Source organism: Sinocyclocheilus rhinocerous, unplaced genomic scaffold (assembly GCF_001515625.1).
Source record: "Sinocyclocheilus rhinocerous isolate Xijiao unplaced genomic scaffold, SAMN03320098_v1.1 scaffold196, whole genome shotgun sequence".
Taxonomy (NCBI): domain Eukaryota; kingdom Metazoa; phylum Chordata; class Actinopteri; order Cypriniformes; family Cyprinidae; genus Sinocyclocheilus; species Sinocyclocheilus rhinocerous.
Genome location: NW_015633546.1, coordinates 1,242,177 through 1,248,176, shown reverse-complemented (window position 1 = coordinate 1,248,176; position 6,000 = coordinate 1,242,177). Strand labels below are relative to the sequence as shown.

Genomic DNA, 6,000 nt, shown 5'->3' with positions numbered 1-6,000 from the left:
CGGTTTAGCCAATCACAACACACTGGGCTTGCTAACCAATCAGAGCCCATCGCCTATTTCTGAGGGCGGGGCTTCATAAAAACAGGAAAAGATCAGCCTGTTTCCCAGAGAAGGGACAGAGCGGTGTGGAATAAAGGTAAATTATGTGAAAAATTATGCGTTTTTAAAAAAAACAAAGCATTAACACATGTTAGACTGCACCCCATAAACACAATCAAGCCTAGAAAAAAACCAGTGAACCACCCCTTTAAAATATATTAATATATGATTTTTTTGTAATTTCTTTTGCGTTTTGTAACAATTTTGAAAGCATTATAAATGCTAATATTATTTAAATAGTTTAAAAAATATATATATTCTATTATTTGGGACCAGATAGAACACTGTTTCTGTTTTTTAGACCCGTCGTAGCATAATATGGATTCTTGTTTGGATTGCTGTATTATATTTAATAATACAGGATTAGAATGAATTTATGGAGTGAGATGTGGCAGAGTGTCAGCTGTCAGTCATCACGGCCCGCGGTATGGAGGAGCGCCCTGTCGGTCACAGAGACTTTGATGTGATGAGAGATGGAGGCGCTCAATTAAAAGCCTATCAGCGTGTAAGTAAATCAACACCTATCAGCCTTGTCACTTCAAACAAACGTTTATTATACTGCTCCGCCCACCTCATTAATCTCGTACTGTTCGCCTGTCAAGACGAGGTCACAACCGAGGAACGCATAAGACAAACTGGATAAGGAAACGGATCTCAAAACATTTGGTCTAACTTAAATGCGAGCTCGAGAAACAGGATATTATGATTTTTTTTATGTCCTCTAGGCTGTAGTCATAATTATATATTATAGTTTTAACATTGCAACTGTATAATGGTTTTTAATTTAAAAATAAAAGAGAATTAATTATTAAATTAAAAGCAATTAAAAATTGCTCTGGCATTTTCTATCCGGTTCCTAAATAAAATACTCTAATAAATAATGGGAAATATAGCAGAGGAAGAAGCCTCACTGTACAAGATCATGATAAAGTAATTTGTGCATACTCATTTCAGATGCTATGTTAAGCGTAAGCTCTTGCAGTATCGCTAAAACTCTTTCCCCTTCCCTTTTCACTGTCTTTTTGTGCGACGCTAAATCACACACAGTAAAGAGCCAAATCAGCATCAGATGATGATGTGCTAAAATTGTCACTGGCGTCCTCACTGAAGTCTTTTGCCATTTCGTTTAGACACGATTCTCCTGGTTTTCCATGATTCGTTTGATTTTGTTTCTCTGTAGAGAGCAAACTCAGGTTCATTCGCATTTTACTTTTCTGGTCCTGTCTGGATTTGTCTCCCGTGCCCAATGACCTGGCCAAGTTTGAGCCTTATAAAAGGTTATTAGTTGCCAAGAGAGAGAGCGCACAAGCTTCTTCCACAAAGCCTGCCAGAAGGCTACACTGCCTGCGTGCTATAAATTACCCTCGACAGGCCGCTAGAACCGGGGAGCTGGAGGAGTGGAAGAGGGGAGGGAAAAGAGGGTGAAGAAGTGGGTGCAGTTTTCTTTTCGGTCCCCACTTGATGAATGAGCCTCAGAACAAGGCAGAGAATACATCATATCACCTTTAATAGGTACACATTTCCACCACCATAACTCAGCGTTTAAAAATAGAGAAAAGCGATGAAATACGGTGCCGTATATTCCGGCCGTGACACTTTTACGAGTCCTCCCTGCAGTATAAAGGCATTGATTGCTATTTCAAAGTGCCATGTCAGGCCCAATACTGAGTACAACCAGCTGCTACACCGAGAGAGCGAGAGGTGGGGAAAGAGAGAGAGAATGAGTTATGACTGCTGAGATTTGGGTGATCTTTTCAGAGAGTCATCCGTAGCTGTAAATTTACAGTGTTTGTGCTCGGTGTTATTGAAACCAAACCCAGAGCTGCCTGTCAGTCATCCATTCTCGGAGCTGCTGGAGAGCATTCCTCTCCTGACAGAAACAGTCCCTCAGCGAAAGGTGAAAGAGAGCACAAATTACACATGAAACGACAAAAGGCTGGCGCTCGTGCTCTCTCTGTCTTCGTTTATGTCTCCCCCCGCCTTTTCTCTCTCTTTTTCTGTCTGTCTTCACACTCGCCTGTCTGAAGACTTGAAGACTAGTATGTGTCTAAATTAAATGCTTGTGACTTTACCCTACATGCCTTTGGGCTCATTTTTAGGACCTTAAAGGGATAGTTCACTCAAAAATGGATATTCTGGTATCGTTTACTCACCCTCATGTCATTCCAAACCTGTATGACTTTCTAGATTTTGTCTTTTTTGTTGATATCACTGATATGCAGTATTGTTTTGTGTTCCAAAGAAGAAAAGTCATACATGTTTAAATGACATGAAAGTGGGCAAATTATGGTTCTTTTTGGAACTTTTTTATTACAGATTTGTATTTATTTATAGCAAGAATAAAGTGTGCAACCAATAACGCTTCTCACAAGGGCAACAGGAGGTCATGAAAAAAATGTTGGAGAACTATGAAACGGGTGGGTCTTTTCAAGTGTAAATAAACTGTTTTTGTAACTTTTGTTGTTATATCATAGGTCAAAGCACATGCCAACAATTTATTTCAAAATTCAATACATGCTCTTAAACGTGTAGAAATTCAGACAGATATCTGCATTTGGCAGACACTTTTACCAAAGTGACTTGCATTTAGGGTTAGGAATCGAAAATCAATTCCAATTCCAGCATCGGATACTTGTTGTATCCAATGCTGGAATACACTGGAAAACTCTGATTCATCTAGTAATGAAACAAGTAAATCTTGAGTGAGTCATTGAATCATTCATTTGTTTAGTTGTCTAATGTTTTTTCTTCAGAATTGTGAGAGAACCACAACATCCATTTAAAAAAAAAAAAAGTCTCAATTTATCCAGAATCGTGCAGCTCTATTTTGCAAACAAACAGCTCTTAATCGAGTCCAGTTTTTATGTAGCCGGCTTATTTTTGTTCATGGTATTCAGCAGCAATTAAATGTTTTGCAAAAACACAGAATAAACATGTTTGATATCTAAATGTTTGACTTCATTTTTTTTAAAGGGGTCATATGATGCGATTTCATTTTTTCCTTTCTCTTTAGAGTGTTACAAGCTCTTGGTGCATAAAGAAGATCTGTAAAGTTGCAAAGACTAAAGTCTCAAATCCAAAGAGATATTCTTTATAAAAGTTAAGAGTGTTTTGTAAAAATCGACGCGTTTCAAAAAGGCGGGGCATAGAGGAGAAACAATAATGTACAGTATGTGGAAAATAATGTGTTTTTTTAACTTTAAACCGCATAAACACATTTCATTACACCAAATACACAAAATAATGTTCTTTTTAGCAGCATCATATGACCCCTTTAACCACATTGGAATCGAAACTGGGAATCGATAAGCAGAATCAGAATTGGAATCGGAATTTTAAAGTCAAACGATACCCCACCCTACTACTTGCATTGTGTTTCAGATATGCATTTTATCAAATGTATGCATTCCCTAGGAATCAAACCCATGATCTTGGTGTTGCTAGCGCTGTACTCTATCATCAGGAATGCCAGTTGCAGATGCTGGTAGCCATTTTGTTCTGTTCACCTCAATAGCTTCCCTTCCTGTCTTTATTTTAGAACTTGTAAAAGATATTTGACCTTCGTATGCTTAACAAACTTGAGGTTTACAATATATGACCCCTCTTCCTTCCACAAACAGAGCTAAAGCTATCATTTGTGTCCATTAACATTCGTTAAACATGAGGGTCTTAACTGGCTCGTATTAAAGCAGTGATGAGAAAGACAGGATGCCTGTAATGTTATTCAGCAGTCTCCCTGCCCTTGCTTTTTATTACCTATGATATTTATACACTGTTTTAACCTCTGACTCTTTCCAGTGTGCGCCGTAGTCTGTGCGAGCCTGTCAGATACATGCGGGGTGAATGTCTTCTGTTTCCAGCCCCTCTCCCTTCAGTCTATTAAAATCTGCTCTGGACTTCTGCCATAGGCACATCATTTATCTCAGCGCTGGCCAAGAAGAATTATTGTTGTGTAAATCTCAAAGCCTTTTAGGAGATCAAAGTTCCAAAATATAAATCACATTTCTCTGTAGATATAAAACGCACACATGCTCTTGCACACATGCGGCGGGGGAAAAACGCACATTCGCCTTCCCCGTGTGTGGATGCGAGGGAGGTTCTCCACCCAAATCTCTTCCCACAGGGTAGAGCGAAGACGGCCTACCCTCCTCCTTATCTCTTCTTCTTCCCTCTGTTCCACTCCTCCACCAATTCGCTCTTTTCTTTTCTCCACAGAGAATGCACTTAATCCTTTTCTCTTTGTTAACTTTTGCAGCACACCTCGCTTTTTCAGGCCGATGAGCTTTGTAAAAATCGACGCGTTTCAAAAAGGCGGGGCATAGAGGAGAAACAATAATGTACAGTATGTGGAAAATAATGTGTTTTTTTAACTTTAAACCGCATAAACACATTTCATTACACCAAATACACAAAATAATGTTCTTTTTAGCAGCATCATATGACCCCTTTAACCACATTGGAATCGAAACTGGGAATCGATAAGCAGAATCAGAATTGGAATCGGAATTTTAAAGTCAAACGATACCCCACCCTACTACTTGCATTGTGTTTCAGATATGCATTTTATCAAATGTATGCATTCCCTAGGAATCAAACCCATGATCTTGGTGTTGCTAGCGCTGTACTCTATCATCAGGAATGCCAGTTGCAGATGCTGGTAGCCATTTTGTTCTGTTCACCTCAATAGCTTCCCTTCCTGTCTTTATTTTAGAACATGTAAAAGGCATTTGACATTCGTATGCTTAAAAAACTTGAGGTTTACAATATATGACCCCTCTTCCTTCCACAAACAGAGCTAAAGCTATCATTTGTGTCCATTAACATTCGTTAAACATGAGGGTCTTAACTGGCTCGTATTAAAGCAGTGATGAGAAAGACAGGATGCCTGTAATGTTATTCAGCAGTCTCCCTGCCCTTGCTTTTTATTACCTATGATATTTATACACTGTTTTAACCTCTGACTCTTTCCAGTGTGCGCCGTAGTCTGTGCGAGCCTGTCAGATACATGCGGGGTGAATGTCTTCTGTTTCCAGCCCCTCTCCCTTCAGTCTATTAAAATCTGCTCTGGACTTCTGCCATAGGCACATCATTTATCTCAGCGCTGGCCAAGAAGAATTATTGTTGTGTAAATCTCAAAGCCTTTTAGGAGATCAAAGTTCCAAAATATAAATCACATTTCTCTGTAGATATAAAACGCACACATGCTCTTGCACACATGCGGCGGGGGAAAAACGCACATTCGCCTTCCCCGTGTGTGGATGCGAGGGAGGTTCTCCACCCAAATCTCTTCCCACAGGGTAGAGCGAAGACGGCCTATCCTCCTCCTTATCGCCCCTTCTTTCCTCTGTTCCACTCCTCCACCAATTCCCTCTTTTCTTTTCTCCACAGAGGATGCACTTAATCCTTTTCTCTTTGTTAACTTTAGCTTTTTTCGTTCTTTTTTTGAAGTCTCTATCCATATTTTCACCTACACCTACACCCCCATTCTTCTTCAATTCAAGGGAAAAATATTTTAACCTGATTTAAATCACGAAGGAATATGATTGATTTCACTATCATACATGTTTTTTTTTTTTTTGTAGGCTAGGGCTCACTTGGTGGAAACAGGAAAGCTTAAAGGGATAGTTCACACAAAAATGAAAATTCTGTCGTGTACTGATACCCAAGTCTGTAAACTCGATTTCTTCTGTTGAGCACAAAAGATAATATTTTTAAGAATTTGTTTGTCACAGTGAATTTGTAGTATTATTTACATATCATTATAATCTTTATTACTATTTTTTATTGCATTTTATAATTTAAGTTTTTGTTTTAGTTTTAGTTTGTTTTAGTACTTAACTTTTTCTGTTAACTTGTCAAGGCAATATTTATTTTTTTGTAAGTATGATTTTGCATAATAGT

General features: G+C 38.6%; 1 long non-coding RNA gene across 1 annotated transcript in view; it reads left to right on the top strand.

Annotated features, from left to right (window-relative positions):
- Nucleotides 1-6,000, top strand: part of LOC107744446 (uncharacterized) — a 65,977-nt gene that overhangs the window by 23,456 nt on the left and 36,521 nt on the right. The gene's annotated exons all lie outside the window — the stretch shown is intronic.